This window comes from Falco peregrinus, chromosome 10, assembly GCF_023634155.1.
Source record: "Falco peregrinus isolate bFalPer1 chromosome 10, bFalPer1.pri, whole genome shotgun sequence".
Classification (NCBI taxonomy): Eukaryota; Metazoa; Chordata; class Aves; order Falconiformes; family Falconidae; genus Falco; species Falco peregrinus.
The window spans coordinates 35,052,384-35,074,364 of record NC_073730.1 but is presented as its reverse complement, the minus strand read 5'-3'; the positions used below and the strand labels follow the sequence as shown (position 1 = coordinate 35,074,364).

At 46.2% G+C, this 21,981-nt stretch overlaps 2 long non-coding RNA genes across 4 annotated transcripts in view; one reads left to right on the top strand and one right to left on the bottom strand.

Annotated features, from left to right (window-relative positions):
• LOC129785277 (uncharacterized) overlaps positions 1 to 14,320 on the bottom strand; it is a 21,693-nt gene extending 7,373 nt beyond the window's left edge. For both annotated transcript variants that reach the window (XR_008749068.1, XR_008749069.1), the window contains exon 1: positions 14,195 to 14,320. This is a non-coding gene — a long non-coding RNA (uncharacterized LOC129785277). The remainder of the gene's footprint in view (positions 1 to 14,194) is intronic.
• Positions 11,194 to 21,981, top strand: LOC129785276 (uncharacterized). 2 transcript variants are annotated; one of them, XR_008749067.1, is made up of 6 exons: positions 11,194 to 12,102; positions 12,398 to 12,492; positions 14,155 to 14,352; positions 16,115 to 16,202; positions 17,463 to 18,629; positions 19,188 to 21,981. It is a non-coding gene; the product is annotated as an uncharacterized LOC129785276 (long non-coding RNA). The 2 variants fall into 2 exon arrangements; XR_008749066.1 differs by lacking the exon at positions 19,188 to 21,981 and having other exon boundaries at positions 17,463 to 18,776.

Sequence of the window (21,981 nt, the reverse complement as noted above, 5' to 3'; positions counted from 1 at the left end):
TGAACTGATGCTTCTTTATATAGCAGGTTTCCATAGATCAAAAGGGTGGCACTCGAAGCTCAGGAGGGGAATGGGACAAAGAGGAGTGCCTTTGATTTTCCCTTGACGCTGTTCCCCTCTTAGCACATCACAGGGTTTAATTCCTGCCATGAAGATCACCTCTTGAGCCTAGACCCATGCCTACTAGATGACCCTCCACTAACCTGTCCACCCAGGGTCTGCCTGCAGCCTCTTTCACATAGAATTGGCTGTGCTTGGGAGCGAGTGCTGCCTGCGTGGGGCTGGCTGGTGGAGGCACATCTGCGGGAGATGCGGGCAGCCTCTGCGGGTACAAAAGCAGTGGCCAGGGACAAGGACTGAACTGGCAGGCTGTTTGGGACCTGACTTCAGGTGCTGCTCAGTCTGTGCCTCACCTCCTGCCAGCCCCGCTAGCCTGCTGCTTTGGGGCACAGGGGATGCAGAGCCCTGCTGGCATCCCCACAGCTGGGTGCAGGCTGTACCTGCTCTCCTGGGCTGCTCTGGGGATGAGGGGTTGTGCAGAGAGCCTGGGGGCTGCCACCTCCTAACAGCTCCCCAGCAACCAAGCTTCCACACACCTAACTGGGGCTGGGTAATAAACTTAATGTGCATGCATGAAAAACCCTGCCCTTAACAGTGCCAGATTTTTTTTTTAATTTACATAATGCTAAACAGTATCTTGCTCACATACCCATGGATCTTAGTGGCTTTGTTGTCATGGAAACCAGTACATACCTTGTTTTCTTTGAGATCTATCAAATATGTGCATTTGGATGTTTGCTTTATTTGCCTCAACGTTATAAGCACGTTTTTTACACTAGTAAATAATGTTAAGCAACTGTGTAATTTATGCTGGAAGACTAAACAGACTTTAGCTCAGTATTTTAACACCCTTTTTTCACCCCTGAAATTTTGAATCCAAACACCCTGCCCAAATACTATTCTCGTCGAGACCGAGCATGACTTGCAAGAAACTGTGTTCTTCCTGTAGGATTTTACTATGAAGGACCTTGCCATGCTAACCACTCTCCAGCCCACAGGTGAGGGAAGAAATCAAAAGCCTTGTTTTCAAGCATGAGCCAATTCCTTTAAAGATAATGTTCCAAAAGATACTCCTGGTCTAGAAAAAAAAAATTGATCTAGCAGGCTTTCTGTATATTGTAACTGCTTCACCTTTTTAGTGGAGGCAATGAAAATATCACAGGCTCCAGGCACTGGGGGGAAACCTTGGAAGCAGGTCCCACATCGCTCCCCTTTTTGAAAACCTGATTTCCCACATGAAGGTGCCATGCACTTGAAATGCGAGTTATGTCCCTGCAATTGCAGAAAATTCACACTCATCCCTTTTGCTTCGTTACCTATTCATTAGTCCACAGCCACCTTCATGGCACCTTTGTGTTTGACAACATGAAGTAGACTATCTCATTCACAGCGAGTACCAAAAAAATGTATGTCTTCTGTTACAATGACAGGCCTTCATTAACGTTATAAATAATATGCCAATGCTGCAGGCTTCATGTCCTGGGTCTGAAACTGGTTAAAGCTGGGGAGCAGATCTTTGACTCTGTCTGAGTCAGCAACTAAGCTGTAAACTCCCTTGTCTGGTTAGTGACTTTGTACCAGCAAGCACAACTGAAGTATCTCAGGCTAGCTAATGGGCTCGCTCTCATGGTTTACAATATTAAATTCAATTAAGTTCCATTTATCATCAGCAAAGAAAGAAGACATTGAAATAATGGGAAGGGAATGGTATTATTAGTGAAGTAAAATTTGTCATGATTAAAGAACAAAATTGCAATAGAATCAACTCTCGTGCAATTTGTGAAGTCAGGAGTATATCAAACAAACATGGGAAAGCTCTTGGAGGTATGCATGCACAAGCCCACACCTCTGCAAGAAAACAACATTTTCCTTAATACAGTGCCTCATTCCATGCTCTAAAATTGCTTTGGAATTACACTGTTGCAGCACTAGCATGACTAGGCAGCTGCAACAAGGCTTTTACCAACCTATACCAGGTTAACTTCAATAAATAGCTCCTGTGCCTTGCCCCAGCACAGCCACCAATCCCCCACAAGGTTTCAACAGTTCATCTACTGTTCATGCTGTTTCTTCATCCTCTTCAGACCAGTCCACCCTGCTTCTTGCCTCTGCTGCATCCAGATTCCTCCTTCTCCAGGCTCCTCTTCCATCCAGCCTCTACTCATCCAGGACACCCTCCCAGCACCTTCCACTTCTTCCAGGCCTCTCTTCACATAGTCCTCCTCCTCCATACCCCTTAGAGCAATTTAACTGCTTAGCAAGAACCAGCCACAGCTGCACATTATCCACATCAGCCGACGCACCGCCCCTGAGGCCAGCCCACAGCTGGATATTATCAATGTTAATTAACCTGCCTTCATTCCCCTAGAATTCTTCTACATCACACCTCGGGCCTAGATAATGAATGTGTATTTCTTCTTGTTGCAAATAGCTGGGGTGAAGCTATGGCCCACAAAATGAAGCCGGAAGGTTTCAATGACAGGTGGTGGCCCAGGGGCCCAGCCAGGTAAGGGCTGGCTCCCGGGAGGGCCGGGCGGGAAGAGGAGGGATGCACACATCTCTCGGGATGGGGACATTTGGTAATTTTATTTTCTCTTCCAAGGTCGCAGACAGAACCAACTTTGCAAAACAGCAGGAAGACTGAAAGCTATGAAGTTTCATAAAGCAAGAAATATGTCTGAGAAACATGAGTCCCAGCCCGTGGCCGCCTGCTGCCCGCAGAGCCGAGCCCCCGGCCCCCGTGCTGCCCACCGGCCCGGCAGCTGCCTCAGGCAGGGGGTGGTGTGACAGTGCTCGGCGTGAGCGCCAGCAGGTATGCTCACCTGCAAGGCCTTGGCGCTGTAGCCAAACAAAGCTGGCATTAAGAGATACTGGTGCATCGTTCTCGGTGTATTGTATTGGCTTTCAGAGAAAATGGTTGGCTTGACTTTGCACCACGACTCTGAAAACAGACAAAAGCCATCCTAACAGCTCTCGGCAGAAGTGAGGTACACAAAACGCAAAGGTATGTAAGTCCAGGCTAGCCGTGCGAAGCAAGGGAAGCGCAAAGAAAGCCAATAACCAATCTTTCTTTGCTTATGCCCCAAAGGGCTCCTCTGAGCCTTACCCCGAGGGCCTGCTGCTGCATGCGAAAGCATCAGCTAGCCAGGCCAGCGCAGGTGCTAACAGGACATGCAAAGCCTCTGGTTACTCTTAGAAAACAGCGTGTGTCAACTGTTCACCGGCAAGAGGCTGATCGGGTACGGTGCAGGCAATCGTCGTAACAATCGTTCCAAGCCAATGACCCTTCCTGCAGCATCTGTCATGGAGCCATCGCGGGATCGCTGCACACCCCACCGCTCTGCACCTTCCTTCGCAGGACAAGGGGCAATGGTTTAAACTGGAAGAGGGTAGATCTGGATTAGATGTTAGGAGGAAACCCTTCCCCATGGGGGCGGCGAGGCGCTGGCCCAGCCTGCCCGGAGCAGCTGTGGGTGCCCCATCCCTGGCAGGGCTCAAGGCCAGGCTGGACGGGGCTGGGAGCAGCCTGGGCTGGGGGGAGGGGCTCTGCCCGTGGTGGGGGGTGGGACTGGGTGGTCTTGGAGGTCCCTGCCAACCCAAACCATGCTGTGACTCTATGATCTTTAGGCATGTTTAGGTGTGATTGCAGGACATGTCTGCAGGCCCCATTGCTGTAACCGGCACAGGAAAGCAGGGCTGCTCGGAACAGGTGACTAAAATTAATGTCTTGACTACAGCTCTGTAAGATTTCAAGCATAAAGTCTGTTTCCTTAACAAGGTCCTTGATTAGCAAATTTCAAAGAGGGATCAAAACCTGAGTAAAACCCTAATATTTAAAGGAGGCTGCTGTCTTTTCTTTCCTTTGTGAAAAAAAAAAGAAAAAAGAAAAAAAATAGAAAAAAGGGAAATGTAATTCTCTTTCATTTGCTTGTGCATGAACAAATTAGTTTCAGAAGCAATTTTACAGTAATTATGACCATCTCCAATGGATTAGATTTTCAGAAATATTCACTCTAATGTCATGATGACAACTATCACATCCTGATTTTTTCATTTGATGTTCTAGCAATTTAAGGGTTCCAATAATTTGTGTGCATGACTAGACTAGGACGAAAACACATTTACAACTTACAGGTTTTGTGACACTGAAAATTTTATGGTGAAGTGATTTTGACCTTTGGAGGATATGAAAAATTCAGTGGTAACACGATCTTTATCTTCTCAGCATGGCATGTTGATATAGTCTGTCATTTCAGCTCACATTCCCTGATAATGAGGTACGTTTGATCTTTTATTTCTCATAATACTTTAAGTGTCTCATAATTATAAATTTATTTGGTAATCACTCTGATAGTACTGATACAAGAATCCATTTAACATTTCTATGTCTGTCATACTTCCTTTCAACGGTGATCCTTTGTGATTTCCTCAAGAGTTCAAGTATAAAGCTTTCTTGTTTTCTTGTATATGGAATGTAATGTAAGTAAACTTCAGGGAAGTTTGGTGAGTTTGGGGGAATTCTGCATGAAAAATATCTAGTGCCCTATTTAATGGTTACTTGGTTACTCAGCATTTGTCTGTTTTCAGCGGCTTTTGTGGTCAATTAATTGTCTGCCTGATACTCTGCAGGAGTACACCAGACAGTTTTTTAATATTGTTTGAGAAACTTGTATCTACCTTAAGAGTTTTTGTTTTGTTTTCTTTTGTTTTGTGTGTTTTTTTTCCAGAGTAATGCAATGATGGTTTAACTTTAGTGTCCATTGAGAACACCCAGAAATTTCCAGCTGCGGCGCACCCCACGCCCTGGTCAGACTGCTTTGGGAAGAGGGCAGCCCCCAGCTCTGCCGCACTGACGTTTTCATTCAAAGCCAGCCCAGTCAGCCTTTCTGATGATGTCATTTTGAACTAATGTCTGATTTTAGGTGGGCTTTCTTTTCTTCCCATGCTGCACATCTAAGTTGTGACAAGCCGTGTTCTGGGGATGTTTTCTGCATGACCAGTGCCTCTGGCTTCGTTTCCCGTTCTGGGGCCTGAGCTGGTTGTGTTGCTCATGGCTGTGGTGATGTGCTGCAGATCATACGGCAACATGTGCTGGTGCGGAACAGTGGGTATTTCTGAAACTGATGTCAATATTGTGCTTAATTCTTCACATCATTTAAACACCGCTGGGGTTTCTCAGGGGTCAGGTGGTCAGAGATGTTAGTGTCCTTTACCTGTGTTTGGTGTTTAGTCTGTGAAGCCCCTCTCAGATAAGCTGGTGTGAACTTGAGGACCTTCACGGAATGTCCCTGAGTGCTCTCAGACCCTGGTGAGATCAGTGGGAAGGGACAGCATCCACCAGGTGCGGGTGATGGGCATCACCCCTGTGCTCTGGGACAGCTCGGGGGAGCTGGCTGTGGAGTGACAGCAGGCTGAAACAAAGACCAGGAAACAAGTGATAACTGGGGCCACCAGCAATGGAGCCCTTGGCTGGTATTTTTGACTCAGTAACAGGTGAGCTCTTGGCTCATCTTGCAGTGAGTGGTTCATATAATGTGCAAGTGGAGGAGCAACTTCAGTGGGGTTCAGCTGCTCACACGGCCATTGTGTGTGTGGGCCAGCATAGCTGGTAAGCATGCAATTCCCTGCAGCTCCCTGTCCCGGCTGCTTGAGCTGATGGTACCCAAAACAGTGCCAGTCCATTGAAGCTGCTGCTTTCTGGGATGATGCTTCATGCAGTCTGCATGGAGAGTGGCTAAGTCAACAATTATAAATGATCTATTTCTTGTTCCGTGTGATATCATCCATCACTAGACATTGCTAAGTGAGTCTAGTAACATTAAAACCATGTTTAATAAAGCAAAGATTTCAATACCACTTATGATAGGGTCAGCAGCTGCCTAATGCAATTAATCATTTGTTTACTGAGAAAGGGAAGGGACTAGAGAGCAAGAGAAAACAGCAAAAGTAAGTGGAAGAATCTTCACACAAAATAAAAAGTAGTTGTTATGCAATTAGTGATGATTCACCTCTGTTTTCTCCTCCACAAATACATCTTGAAGTTTGTCAGGATTATCTGGCAGGATAAAGCAAGTAGATTAAGAAGATACACCCTAGGGGTGTGACGAGGATATTTCCCCAACAGAGACAACTACAGTAACTTAACATCATTCAAAAACCGAAACACATCTATTCTGTCTCCTTTACAAAACCAGAGAAAGAAAATGGTCAGCAAGACAAAGACAGATGGGTGTTAGTTTTTATGCTGGGGACTCTTCCAAAGTCTTTCTGAAGCAACGGATGTGCACTGTGTGCTTGCACGCGTGCATGTACACGGGCATGTTGGTGTGCACATGTGTGTGTGTGCATGCAAGTGCATGTTGGGGAGACTCAGCGGCTTCTGTAGGATTTTTCTGAGCCCTACTACGTGTCTGTGCCGTGACCACAATCATTGCCTGTTTTGAAAGGAATTGCCAATGATTAATAGTCTGATTTCTATTTGTAGTGTGACAGAAAGTGAAAGGCTTTGCAGATTTGCCAGCAAAACCCTGGGCAGCAAGCTGCCTTCGCTGCAAGAGCCCCGGGCTGGCGCCGGGGGCTGCGGCTCCTATGCCAAAGCTGCAGCAGCCTTTTTACTTTCACTTGAGAAAAGCGAAATCCTTTCTCCATGCTGTGCCTCACTCTGCATGCCGGCAAAGTAGGGAGAGCAACGCTTGCTACCAAAGGACGAGTCAGAAGTTGAACTCGGGACTACATCAAAGGCCTCTGAGATATTTGGACTGCGGTCGCCATCAGAACAGAAAGACTGCCTTAATTCATGAGCTGTTTAGAGTACGCAGACAATGTATGTTAAAAGTTTTGTTCTGAAGGGCGCTCTGTTTATCACGTATCGAAGAACAGCCACTGCAGCCAGACCCATTCACAAAAGGTGGTGCGCTCTTACTACAGATGAGCGTCTCTGCCTATCCCAGGAATACTTTCATTTATATGCATCTGATAACCCAGTGAAGGGAAAATGGGAATGAGTTGGCAGGTGGCCTTTCGAATGAAAGGGCACACGGTAAACTATCTGTTTGCTGCTTTCTCACCCTGGAATACTAAAGACATCACATGGTATGCATATTCCTCCCCATTTCCCTTCTATTTTGTCCTTTTTATTGTTCATAATCCAAAAAATTAAATATAATTTAAAAAGACATAGATGAGTAAGATGCATTTTGGCTTGTTTATTGCATTTGCAGCATGTAAGTTCTGCTTTTTATCCTAATGGTCCATATCAAAATACAATGAGGATTACAGTATGAGACTTAATGCCTTTGTAAAACAGACAAATTGGAATAAGTCTTTATTCTGTAAGCAGGATGTGAAAACAAAATTAGTGCTACTTCTTGAGGCAGTTACCTCCAGGTACCGTCTCTTTCTAAACAGCAACAAGCTGATGCCAAGCACGGCGTTGCCTTTAAACATACCCGCTGATCTTACAAGCAGCAATACCTAGACATGAAAAACCATCAGGAATCAACATTAATATTTAAAAAAAATAATTATTTAGTTATTTACATTGACTTAAAGTGAAGCTATCACACTGATACTTCAGTTGTTTGCATTCCTCAGGCTTACAGCTAGCTGTGTGCATAGATGTCATCTTCTGGGGGAAGGAAGCTACCTGACAGAAACCTGGCTTTCTCGCCGGTTTGTGCTGCACTAGCTCCACAGTAAATTAGTCCTTATGGTGAAAATAAGTGTCGACCATTGTTAATATCTTCTATCCAGATCTTCTGAGGACAGAGTAAGGCCAAAATATATCAAAATATTAATTTTTCTTTGGCATCCAGTTCTCCTGTACATGCAGATAATGACTGCCGTAGCTGAACTGAGTAATTACAACTCCTCTATTTGAATTTTTGTAGTTATGACAAACTTTATCTGTTCAGTTTGAAATGTTCTTAGTGTCTACCTTGTACTAATAGTTCCAGTTTTTCTGCAGAAACAGATAAATACCTGGGTCTTTAAAGAGGTACGCACACACATAGTGAGCATGCAATTACACTACATTGATTACGAGCTGACTGCTGGTCACCGCCGTGCTGGAAGTAAACTAGGGTAGCTGCTGAAACTGGTGGAATTGTTTGGTATTTTAGTAACATAAAAGAGATGTGAATTGAACTTCATATTTTTTGCTGTCTGAAATATCTGTGAACTTCCAGTAATTACTGATGGTAAGCCCACAGTCTGTGACCAGAAATGAGGGATCTGAGTGACAGTAAGGAATTGATAAAAAATGGAAGAAATGAATCACTAATTGACTGTTAGGGCTCCTCTTGCACGAACTGTTGCTGTTCATTTGCTAATCAGGTCTCCGATAGCAGGGGGAGCTCGTTGTGGGGGAGGCTGGAGGAACCGAATGTAGGTCCTGACGGCTCCGAAGCTGGTGACTGCAGTAGCAGTTCTGTAGTTAGTGAATGAAAACCTGACAAGTTTAGTGTCTGCTTGCTGCAGCAGCCTCACAGCAAGGTGGATTGCTGGTTGGGGCTTGGTGTGGCTATAGGTAGCTGGTAATGTGGGGAAAACGCATCATTTATCAAAGCATTTATTTTTTCCCTTTTGCCAGGGTAGAGAAAGTTCAGTCAAAGCACGTGTCCTGTGGGAAGCCGCTGCCTCTCTGGGTCCTTTGTACTGGCTCAAGATGACCCACCTGGGACGCTCCAGGATGCGGGTCTGTCGGTGCCCTGGGTGAGCAGTGCACGGCACCCGGGTGCCGGAGCAGGGGAGGTGATGGCTGTGCCACTGGGCCACCCTGCGCTTGTGGCTGCCAGCTGTGGAGGCACAATGCAGCCCTGCCCCAACCCGGTAATGCTGAACAGATTTCTGCTCTGCATGCTTCCCTGCATAGACCTGTGACATGCAGGTTAGACCCACGGTGCAGCAGTGCGAGGCAGCAGCGTGAAGGCATGCCAGGCAGGGGCGAGGATTCATGCAGAGGGGGAAGGACAACAGCCTGGGATGGGATGAGGCTTTACTCCAAGCCAGAAGATTTGAAGTACTAGTTGTTGCATGAGAAAACACATTTAATAACAGCACACTGGTCTGCCTTGCTCCTCCAGGAACAGCTCTTCGATGATTTAAATGAAATGGTGCCTCTGGTAAAGGTTGCATGTCTGACTGAGGCAAGAGGAGCCATTCAGAAGAGGCACTGCTGTTGTCAGTAAGAAGGTGTGGATCTGTATGAGGCTGGGAGGGCCAGGCGAATCCCAAAGTCTCTGGGTTTTTTTGGTTAAATGTATTAAATGTGGTTCGTTTGCTTGCAAAACCCCAGCACTGATTAAGCACTGCACGGTGCTTTCTGGATTCCTGGTGACATGACTCAGATTCAGCAGCTGGGAAGACCTTTTACTGAAATGGACTAATGCAATATTTATATTGTCTGCAGCCCAGCTTCCTCTAAAACTTCACCTTCAGCTCTCTCCTGGGTACTATTTATCTGTTGCTGGTGATGTCGTACCAAAGGAGAAGCAAAAGAGTGAGCAGGCAAAACAATGAAGAAGGTGATCTAAGGAACTGAAAAACAATACAGGGCTTTTTAATTTGCAAAACAATATTTCTATGTTATGCTGCAGGAATTTCTCTCCTGGTGCTGCCCTTTGATCCCAGAGACATTTAGGTTTCACGGTTTAGAAGCTATGCGAGATTAATTAAAGTCAATTACATGCATGCACAAAGAGGAGGACAAGAAAGAGAAATAAAGCTCTGGTCTTGGTGTTTTGGTTCCAGATTGACATCTCCGGGTTTCAGCAGAGAAGAGAGCCAGGGTTTCTCTCCTGGCCAGCTGTGCTGCCTCTGGTCTGCAGAAACCTCCTCCCCAGGGAGTGCTGGGGCAGCCCAAAGGTCTCGCTTCAGTACCGATAGGCAGGGGCTTTTTCCAGACAGCATCATCGTGCTGTGCTGTCTTTGGGCACCAGCCCTGTCTGCCCTGCTTCCAGCAGCAGCATCTGCAGCACATGTCTCGCAGTGACAATACCATCTCAGGTCCCTGAGCGCTGCCGGTGAGATGCAGCAGCCGCGGCTGTTCTCCACTCGGCAGCTTAAGCCCCCGGTCCACATGCCACGGCGCAGAAAGTCTCACACAGACTCTAACCCCATAGAGATGTATGGCCATCGATAGAAAGTATGGCCGTTTAAGGGACCTCATCCATCAACAGCTCTAATTTTCTCATCTAGAGCCATGGACGTCGCGTGACAGGCAGCAGCCAGGCTGTTACCTGGCTGTTCAGCTGCTGTCTGCGGGTTCTTTTTAATGTGGGGATATTTTTGGGTTTGTTACTGAACGCACCCCATGGTTCCCTCTCAGTGTGAACTCATTTCCATCAGTGATACATCTGAGTGAACTTCTGAAAGGGTTGCTGCAGCAATCCCCATGCAGGACATGTCACAGAATGGTATGCAAATCTTGTGGCTGTATTTGTGTATCACGATCCTTTGTGGAAGCATAGTGCTGCAAGGGGTGGCCGCTATTTGTCATAAACAGTTAGGAATATTTGCATAGAGTTGAGAATATTTAACATGTCACCAGAAGGTGTTTTTATGATTGGTCATTTGCTAACTGCTCCTGTGTAAGGGTCTGACCCAAAGCCCATTAAAACTAATGGAAAGACCCTCAGTGACACCAATGGATCAGCTGACTAATTTGCCCGGTGCATTAACACAGTCCAAAGCTGTTCAGCAAGATGATGATGCAGTACTGCAGCCAAGAGAGAGCCTGAATGCGTTTTTTATGCCTACAGCCCAATGATTTCTTTCCTGGTGATGCTGACCACTGCAGCCAGGACAGTAGGCTATCCAGCCTTGGAAGCCAGTGCAAGGATAATTAAAGTCGGCTTTCAAACCAAAGTTCAAAAATAGGGCAGCACAGTGGATTCTGATGGGGATTTTCAGGATGCTCAAGGCTGCTCAGCAGAGCACTGAAATAAATAAAAGCAGAATTGGAAAAGAAAGGAAAGTTTGAGGAAAATTCTGTTGTCTAATGTTGCAGATTCATTATTTAGATGCTCCTGAGGTTTGGAGACTACTTTGTAGGAGCAGGAATTTTGGCATGTGGTTAGTTGCTTTTTATGCTAACTTCATAAAGAAAAACTTTTCATTGTCTTGTACAGATTTTTAACAACATCTGCATCATTTTAAAAATGAAACATATATTTCAGCAAGTTTTAGAAGAGGAAACCAGCAGGGAGTGGGCAAATATTTCAGTTGAGTTAGAAAGATGTTTCAGCTTTTGTTAATACAGTACTATGCCCCTACACCCGAAGAGCAAAATTGTGAGTTAACACATACGTGAGAGCTGGAGCCCAAAAATTGTTTGACTATCGATCACGTTATGAGACTTAAAATGAGCAGAAGAGACCCTTCCACGGCAGAAGACACCAGTTGTCTTAAAAATATACTGATTAAATGGTTCCCTAGTTTCTCTTCATGAGAATCCTAAAGCAATGCCAAGGGGAGGACTCTGCTTTTCTGTAATGGCAGAGAAAGGACAAAATACTGATGTGAAACTTAGCAAGACTAATAAATGTCATTGCTGGTGCTGCTTGGTGTGTGACTCACCTCCCAAAACATAGGCACCTGGGGACATTTCTCCCATTCTAAGGTGTCTGAGACATTGTGGGGGGCTGGCAGGTAAACCTGGAGATCTGGAGAAAAGAGCCTCAGGTGACCAAAGCAGCACTGAATACCTCTGTGTAGGCAACCAAATCCCTCATCATCCAAAACGCAGCTTCCCGCAGCCTGTCTGAAGGTGCCCACCTGTGCCGGTGCACAGGGAGCGGCGTTGGGAGGGGATGCACGGCCTGGCTGCCGCTGGATCCCGGGGAGGGCTTGCCCTAGCGCTGCTGACATCGATGTGTCATTTAACCATGGACGACGGTTAAATTGCCAGCTGAAGAGTCAGAGGAAGAAGTAACTCAGAGTAACTTCACCCCTTTTAATTCACTATTTGCCTTCAGTTCCTCCTTCTTTAACTCATGCAGAGTTGGCATGAACAGACCTTGAAGACCTCTCTGGCTGAGCACAGTGAGTGTGTGAGATGATGAGAGATGGTAGAAGGAAAAAGGGCAGGAGCCAGCACATGTAGAATGAATTTGGATTAATGCCTTCTCCATAGCAAGCTTGTGCAATACTTTGCCTGGAGGGTAATTTTTTTTTGACCTGAGATGCTAGTGTTTAAGAGTCATCTTTATTTTTATTTTGGCATGAGTGGGCTGTATTTCCTCCTTCAGTTCTTGGAAGCTTTAGCTGATTAAGTAACAGAAATGAGTTTCTGGAAGAGTCTGATAGGAAATGTCTTACTTTCATCCTTGTTCTTCAGGCAGTCCTGCTATAGTGCACCTACCCGGGCTCTGAGAGGCAGGTGCTGGCCAAGATGGACCTTTCCGGGAGGACGTGCACCAGGCTGTGCTGCTGGTGGGGAGAAATACTTATCCGTATGTTGTCACCTGTGTAAATATGTTTCAAGGATTGATTTACTGCATATAGCATGATTGTAGTTGGACTTTTGAGTAGTGAGCCAAAATAGCTTTTAATTTGTGGTAACCTTGAAAGCACACAGTCTCAGGAAGCTTGACAGTGCGTTTAGAAAAAGGAGTGATAAGCATGAACTCATGTTAACTACCGTGGTTTGTACAATCGGATCATTTAAACATATTCTGAGCAAAAGATGGCAAGAGAACATTGTTAGCAAGCTCGTTAGCCGTCTGAAACTGCCAGGCAAAAGCCATTAATGGTAAGAATATTTGATAAGAATAGTATTTGCAGAGGCAGTCTTGTGGAGACTTGGAAAATGTGAGCATTTAGACAGCGTGAGTTTCACCAGCTGGCTTCAGAGCACGGACAGACAATGCACGTCCATCCGCTGTGCCCTTGCACCTGGCACTGGCCACAGCCCTGGCCCCATTTTCACTGCACGACCACCGCATGGTTTTGGCATTTCTTTGGGGATGTCTGTAGCAGGTCAGTGGTGGATGAGGCACTCATCGTAAACAAACAAACAAATGCTGATTTGTGCCTGTCCTGCCTTCCACTATTTATTTTCCATCCTGATTTTATTAATCTTATTCTATAAATTTCTCTGGGCCCATACTGGCTGGCTGTGATAAAATTTTTGCTACTGCTTCTGCCACTTCATTGTTCTCTTTTACAGGCTGCCGTTACTTCTGCAGAGAGCTTTCTCCTCCAGTGCAATTTTGCTTTTAGTGGGTCTTACGTGAGTTGTGCTGGGACCTCCATGTAAAGATAAAGGGACTCTCCAGAAACTCTTTGTCAGGAACCTGAAACTGCAGCTTATATGAAGTACACAAAGCCAAGTACATGAGCATGGCATAAATTATTCAGTGCAGGGGTTTGGGAGGTCTTGTTTAAATAAATACAGCCTTATTGTGAAATACCGTGTGTGTCTGGAGAGTCTCGGGGCAGTTGCAGCTGGCTTCCACGGCTGTTGCACAGCCGAGCCCTGGAGGGGAAGGAGTTCCAGAGCAGGGGTACGTGTAGAAAGCCCCTTTATGACAAATACAATACGATATGATGCATATAATACACATCAAGAAGTGTCAGTTACCCTAGGGAGGAAAGAAAGGACAGGCAAAGCAAACAGTTTTTTATGATTCAGTTTCTCTTTCTCAATATTATGGTTCCATTATATGTTCTGTACGCAAAACAGTATGAGCTTTGCCCCCCGCCCCGCCTGAAAAATGCACCCCAGGTAAGTGGCAGCTCAGCTTTCAAGTAATATGTTCAGCATTGAAAGTAGTATGCTTAGATAATCTCCAGCATTTAATATTTACTACTTTTGCACAGGCTGAGTGTTATCGTTGATAGGAGGGTGTGATCAAGCATGAAAGTTATTATTATAATGATTTTATGAGCAATATGGTAATAAGAGATTGCCTATCTCATGCTAGAATTGGGGCCCAAGACACAGGGCAAAATGGTCACTTTTATTTGTTTATTTACAGTAAAGATGACTATTTCTCTTTCGGTGGCACAATTAACACCCCTCCCTTCTGCTCAGTCTGGACCCTCCTTTTACTTCTTTTAAATCTGAACTCCTTTTTGCTTAATTTCTCACAGAGAGGACTCGCTCTGGCCCCTGCTGCAGTGCTGCACCGACCTGCTGTGACTAACGCTGCCCGCTCTCGCCGCCGACTGACGTGCGATCCCCATCGCCAACGTCTGTCTGTCAACGAGCGAGGCGAGCTCCAGCTCCCTGCGGCTGCTGCAATCCGTGGTGACCCCGTGCTGCAGCACGCACCGGTTCGAATCTGCGTAGTAAGAAACATTTGCATTATGTTCCGTGTATTGCTGTGCACACAGGCTGCATTGCCTGTTTTGAGGACGGGGAGGGGCTGTGCAATACCAGTTCCAGGCTGATAACACACTGTCAGGTCTCATCCAGGCAAATGGTAGAAGTTACACCATAAACCTTTAAAAATAGGTTTGTAACACAATTTTCCACTGATCCTGGACTAGAGGGTAGTGGCAGATACTACTGTACACCATTACATACATATTTCTGTACACTTACACAAACACCTGTCACAGATATAAACCAGTTCAAAAGGCTTTTGACATTGGCTCTTCAAACTTAGGAGTACTGAAACGCTAGAAAGAAGGCAAGTGGTGAGCTGCAGAGCGCAATAAATAAAAATAAATCTGTATTTAGATTTCAGACTCGGTAGGTAGTAAATAATAGTTGGCTTGGAAAAACAGTTTGGGCTGGTTCCCTCCTTGTGTCGAGCTGAGTGAAAGGTGATGCACACTCTGCCTCATTTGTTGTGGGGATTTAATACCAAGGTGTAATGAGCCCATAACTACAATTTATACCCCCTGTGGCATGGCTGTGTTTTCCGGTCACTGCTGTGGCTGCAAGTGTGACACAACGGGGCTTTGCAAAGTGCCTCTGAGGGGCTTCTGCAGGTGGTTCCTCCCCTGCGCTCTCTGAGACCTGTGTGCAAAGTGCACCATCAGCCGAAGGGTCCTCCTCGGTCCCAGCACCTACCAGGCACTCACACTCTGTTCTCACCGAGACTGTAAAATATCATGAAATGCTGGTTTTGTGCCCCACAGCCTATTTGGGGTATAACAAGGTAAGTTGCAAAAATTAAAAATCTAGAATGTTAAAAAATAATATGTTAAGTCTGGTTGTAATATTGAAATTTCCAGAAGTGGGGGTTGATTTTACGTATAGCCCTTCTGCAGCCTGGACCTCTGCCCTGAAAATGGGAGAGGGGAGCAAAAGCAGAGGGTCCCGTGTTTGTAGCAGCCCTTTGCATCATGCTTGTCTCTGCTCGTCTCCTGTTTTATGCCTGACATCTCTTCAGCGCTCAGCCTTCGCAGTGGGCCAAGGGAGGATATTGTGAGCTTTGCTCTTGAAATTATCAGTGCTCAGACAGAGCTGTGAATTGTGCTAAGCTCCCTGACCTCGTGGCATTATCATAAAATAATCTTTACGCAGAATCCAGCTGCCTCAGCAGTTCCCGCAGGATGTCGTACTCCAAGTATCTGGGGGTTTAGTGTTGTTTATAATCACTTTCCCTTCAACTCTTGCAAATTTTTGCTTCTGGCTTGAGCTTGCCTGTCAGGTTTGGGCAGAGATGGGCAGCACCTGAGCTGCATTGATTTCAGATTGTTCCCGCCAGGTCCTGTCCCTGCTTTCGGGGGGAAGGCTGCCTGCCTGCCAGCTCCTCCTCAACACCCAGGGTTGACCCTGCCCTCCTGCAGCCTCCTGGGGCTCCTGCCTCGGGGGCTCAGGGACCCCCTGCAGCAGCAGCTGCCCTTGGGGACAAGGAGCGCCCCGGGACTGGCAGCCTCGGGCACCTCGGTGAGTGTGTCTGTCCCTGGAGAGAGCAGAGCACCGGCGGGGAGTCCACCTTCCTCTGCCTCCCCCCGCCTTCACGCCAGCTGGGTGCTGCTGGTGCTGCTCATAGGGATTGTGATGGCCAAGACACATGGTTAAGCAATGTGCAAAACTTGATGGATAAAAGTGTTCTAGTGAATCATATTTGGTTCATTTTCTTTTTCAAAACTGGAGATAAAAAGAGGGAGCTACCGCCACAGTGAGACACTGCAATCCAGAATGCCAGTTCGGAAGCCTCTGAGCTCTGGAGAAGTGGGATAAGGTATGTAACTGCAAGGTCCATTGCCAGCAGCCTCATGACCGCACCAGTGCAATGACTTTCTTGCAGGTGATGGTCTATGGCCAAATTCACCGTGGCATGTGCTGGACTTTGCTGTGCCTGCCCCTGTCCCAGCCCGGGGAGCCCCTGCCTGGGGCAGCCCTGGGAGTGGGCTCACAGCCCTGCAGCTGCACTGGTGGCTCCGGGGCATATGTCAGGGTGCCACAGGGCACAGAGGCTGCTGGGCTAACCCATGGCTGGGCTAACCCACGGCTAGTATAACCCATGGCTGGGATGACTCACTGCTGAGATAACCCACTGGCTGGATAACCCATGGCTAGGATAACCCACGGCTGATCTCGCTAGCAGAGCAGGAGGGGATTTGCTTTAGATGCACTGGCTGATGCCCTGATCTGTTTCATCCAGGGATTTTATGTACTTTGCTGTATGTATGTTGATGTCTTTAGATGTCAGTGTGGTGCCTTTCTCTTTGCTTCCCGCTTAACTGCGTTTAAAGGATCCTTTCAGGAGGAGAAACAAACAAAATTTGACAGCAACGCACAGATTTGATCATGGGGGTGTTTTGATTTTTTAGAGAAGCTTTGGAGAAGTCAGCCAACCTTGGAGCCATAAGCTCACAAAAATCAGTTTTTTCCACATTATATGCTGGGTAACTGGAAGATTTATTTAAATAATCTTTATGGCCAGTACTTCAGGTAGCATGATGGTCTGTGCCCTCCTTCAGAGAAGTTGCTGGTTTTTCTCTTCCTCCTTATGTTTTGGTTTGGTCTTTATTTTATGTATTTTTTTACTGCCACAGAGGCAAACGATGTATATAAAAGGCATATACTGGATCTGAAACATCTGGTTTGGGAATATCTAAGCAATTAATGGCGCCTTACACTCAGGCAGCCACGTGCATATACCCTATATGATTTATATTTTTGATTAATGCAACAATATGGTTTATATTCTGTTGGGGCCATTCACACAGAGCAGGTCTCAGGTCTCTCCTTTCCGGCCTGGAGCAAGCTGCTTTCTGCTCCCGCTGCCCTGTCCCAGCTCAGGGGATGCTCCTGCACCCTGGCAGCTCTCCTCCTTGGGCTGCATCTCCTGGGGAGCCACCACGTCAGCTGTGCCGCCTGTCAGCCTTTGTCAGACCTCAAGAGGTTGTCCAGGATGGTGTGGGAAGTCTCTAATGAGAAAGCTTCCTTGTGCTTTTACATATGGTCAGTTTAAGGGTTGCCTCATCTGTTGTCTCAGGCAGCCTCCAAGGGTTTCAGGAAAGCTGCTGGCTCCTGTGGACGTCTGACCTGCCCAAGCCGGCCCCTGCTCCCTGGGCTGGTCCTGCTGCTGTCTTCTGGTGGCTTCAAGCAACTCCCCAAGCCTGTCCTGCACCCCACACTCAGGATGCTCACCCGCAGTGTCACATCTAACATGTCAGGCTGATTACAGTCGTGGTGAGACCCATGCATTCAGTAGAACGGTGAAGGTTCACACTAAATGACCTGGGCAGCAGTGCGCTGTGATGCTCTGCAAGTCCAAATGAATTTAGGTGAAGTTCTGGAGGAAAATTCTGATCTTAACTGCACTAGTGCAATGAATTACACTCCTAATTATTCTGATTTTCAATTTCTGCTGCTGCTAGTTACAAAGTCTGGAGCAGAAATTGATAGTTACTGTATTAGCTCCTGTATGACTTAATCCTTATTTTGGAGGATTTACAGGATAAACCCATACTTTGTGTCTAATTTTGTTTTGCAAATACGGAGATGTCAGCCCCATTTATAAAGTCATAAAATTTATGTTGTGTTGTCCCACCTGGCCTCCATGGTCTCCCACTGCTGTCAGTGGACTCTGCTACTGTGGCTTTTTGATTATTTATTCACGTAACACGTGATAAAAGAAACAAGATGTCTGCTACAAGTACGGTATGGCTAACACTCCAGAAGGCTCCAGCCTTCATTTTTTTTTTTTCCACACATCATGCATAAATCGGAGAATGAAGGGCATCCAGATTTTGTTTTCCTGTTTCCACATTTTGAAGAAACAAAAGCTGATGGTTGTGATTTCTGTGATGACACCAACACAGGGACGCCACCCCAGAAACCAGCTTTGCTGCTGCTGCATCCAATACCACCGGCGCTGGCACCACAGCATGGGCTTGCTTTCGTGGCAGGCTTCCCTGGCGTTCAGGAGATTCAGTCAGGGTACAGATGCCTTTTATTTAAAATTATGTAAGAAAATTTGCCTTGGGTTTGATATCAAATGTCTTCTTTTTCTCTCACTGCGGCTGGGACCTTGAGATAGCTCATCAGCACATGGGGAAAGGCTGGGAAAAATCTTCAGGGTTTAGTGTTGAATGCGAAACCTGGAATTAGTAGGCTGTTCGGGCTAAGATTGGAACTGGGAAACTTCAGGAGCTGGAAGGTACTTTCGACATGTATCCATCTGCATCACATGAAGCTGCAAGAAATAATAGTTTTGTTGTTATAACTTTCAAGGCTTTGGGCTTTGTTGTAATTTCACTTTGGAATGAAAACTGAATAAAGCACGTGAACTGTGTTGTGACCAGCACCTCACCTGAGGGCTCTGAAATTCCTTCTCCATCTCCAAACCAACAACCCACCAGCCCAGCGAGGCTCATGTAGCATTGCTGATACCTCAGTCAGGTTTCTAAAATTAAGTGGTATGAATATTCCAGAAGTGGTTTTGATGCTTCTGAAAGCATCCTTTTCTGCTTTAATTGCTCATGTATCTCAGTTATCTTTCTCTGAAGACGTGTAATGCTTGCTCACAAATTTTGCTAGTTAGCCTATGTATCAATGAAACTTGTTGGCTTTGATAAAACAACATATTTAATGGAAAATGTTTCATCACAGATGTTCCAAGCAGTGCTGTAGAAGGGACTTGCCTGTTTTTGTGCCTTTTTCTTTTTTTTTTTTTTCTATTTTTTGTAACTATTCCTACATTTCATGTTTGCTTTAGATATCACCAGTGGCATTTTGGGAGACTACAGCATGCGCTTTCCCTCACAGGCACTTGGTGCAAGTGGAGAAGGACTGGATTATTAGGAAGCCCAAGACTAGGTCTTCTGCAGAGGCAGATGCACAGACTGGCCCACGAGCAGTGCTGGCAGGGAGGGTGGAATCCGCCCTCGCCAGGTGATGCATGTGCACATGCAGATGTGCACACGCAGACATGGACACACGTGCTGTAAGTGGGCTGCCGGGCCTGCTCAGCACCCTCATTGAGACTGCTCCACACCATTTAAGAGCTGAGAAATTGCAAGCGTATTGAACGCTGAATTTTCACAGCACAAAGTTAGCAGAGATGATTCTGTAACCGATAAAGTGGGAAACTTCACAGCATTGAATGGTCCTCAGATTCACACTTCCATGTGTGTCATAGTCTGGTGTTAATGTACTTGGAGCAATAACATAAAACATGTAAGAGTGCTGGCTGGGCAACAAAACCTGCCAGTTTTTCCCATGCTGTCCACACTGTTTGCTTGCCTTGGGGGTTCTCGCCTCACTGACGGTGATGGAGAGCTTTGCAACAACAGAGAGTGCAAAAGCTTCCAGCTCCCAGCCCTAGCACCAGTGAGTTCATTACCTGCAGAAAAGCTCCTTCAGCCAGATGTGTGTGGTGCTCGTGTTTCATATACCTTCCTTCCACTGGTAAAGCTTGCCTGTGATTTTGGCATTTCCCCTTGTTAAATAGGACAAGAGGAAAAATCCCATAAGGTTTCTTTGGACTGTGAGCCTTGCAGAGCCATCAGCCTGATCTGGATGCATCCCCTAACATATTTCTGATAACTGGCTAAACTCCGTATGGAAACTTTGGAAATTCATTTTATTGGGGGAAATAAAATTTGTTTTATTAACATCAGTGGAGCACAGGGAAGTGAAAATAAGCAGTGTTCCGTAACAAAATACAACACTGCAATTCCTATAAATGGAAAATGTGTCTTAAATCTCTCCATGAATAAAGAAAATGCAGACAAGAAAAGGCATAACCAGGTTGCACAAAAAGAATATTTTAATTGATGTAGGGGCCTACAGTTTTTCATATGGGAACCAGAGCCTTCTAACCTGGGGCAACATCCCATCTGGACAACCTTGGTGGCATTTTCAGAGAAAGGAGGTGGCATTTAAAAATATTGACAGATTGTACGTTGAAGATGGAATAAGTATTTTAAAAAGCATGAACTAATATACCAGGGGTTGGATAACTGTGGAAAGCAAAGCAGACCCAGTAGAATTGGGTAAACTAAACTTGAAGCTGACTCAAAAGTCATGAAATATCGGTGTCCTCTTTAAGATCTCGTTTAAGTACATGTATTTGAAGAATTTTTGAAGTTACCCTAAGAGCAGGACTTGATAAAGGAAATATGTGGAAAACATTATTTAGTTTCATCTGATATTCATGCTGAGGGGCTAAGGGAGTCAGTAAATGAAGTTTTTGAACCTCATGATAACAGATTTTGAAAATGGAAAAAGTGTTTTCCTTTTGAAAATGAGAAATGAAAGTGTTGGAGCCAGCAATGTAGAGGGAAATGAACATAGAACTAATGTTTACAGAGGAAAAGACAACTGATCCCAAGCAAGGGGGAACTGGTTTCACTTTCGGGAGACTGGGCATGTAGCAGGAGAAGGAGACCCCTGGAGCCCTGTGTCCCATGTGCCGACAGCACAGCTGCGGCTGGAGCATCCTCCAGTAGAGCAAAGTCTTTGGGAAAGAGCCTGGTGGGCACCGGTGTTGGGCGCAGCTGCCAGAGCCACCCTGCCGGCAGTGCTGCGAGGTTCCTGGTCACGGTGGCCACCCCGGCAGCAGCCCTGGGAGCCCGTTCACGCTTGGGTGTCCTGGGAAAATAAATATTTATGAGGAAATGCCCGGAGTTGTCAAGCTATCCTGCAAATTATTAGAGAACTGGAACATATTGTGGAGGGAAAAGGTATTTGCTGAAAAGCCCTTTCAAGCACAATGCCTCATTCTCTGCAAGGTTCATCTTCAAAAACTAAGAATGGGGAAGGATTAATGGTCCAGGAGCCTGAGAATTCACACTTCCCGAAACAAAGAACAAAGATGTTAAGCCTGTCTTCAAATGTCCCTGTTTTCTACAAAGGAATATAATTTTGCTTCTGTCATCATTTCAAGAAATACTTTCTCCACAATCATTTCTTTTCCAAAGTCAAAGACTTGAAATCTTGCAAAAAAAAGAGGAAGAAAAAACCCTTGCATTTTCCAAAATAAATAAATAAATCCAGCAACACAGGCTTTTATTTTGCTGGCAGAGGCAGAACTTACTTGAAACAAGAAGAAAGAAGGAGAAGCTGAACATGTTTCAATTAAAAAACCATTATTAGCTCACAAAGGGAGAGATAAAATAGGGTTTGCTCTTCAGGAGAGCAAGGGGGCTGCCTGCCATGAGCACGCGAGCAGCATGCTCGTCATGGGGGGTCTGGAGTGTCCGGAGGGGAGCAGTGCCTGCTGCCCGGCCCGGACGCTGCTGGCACAGCAGTGGGGATGCTCGGGCTGCATCCCAGCCCTTGTCAGGCATCCCACTCTGCCGGGCCAGGCTCAGCTGGGCTCTTGGTGGGTGCGACGGCTGCCCCAGGCTGGAGGACATGACTGTGCAACTTCTTTGGCTGCAGACTGGGGAAGGGAAGTAGCACGAGGAGCCTGGGATGCCCTCGTTTTCTTTATTTTCTTGGTCATTATTGCAGCACCTGTGGCACTGAGCCTGCCACTGGCTATAGCCTGACACACGGCCCAGACT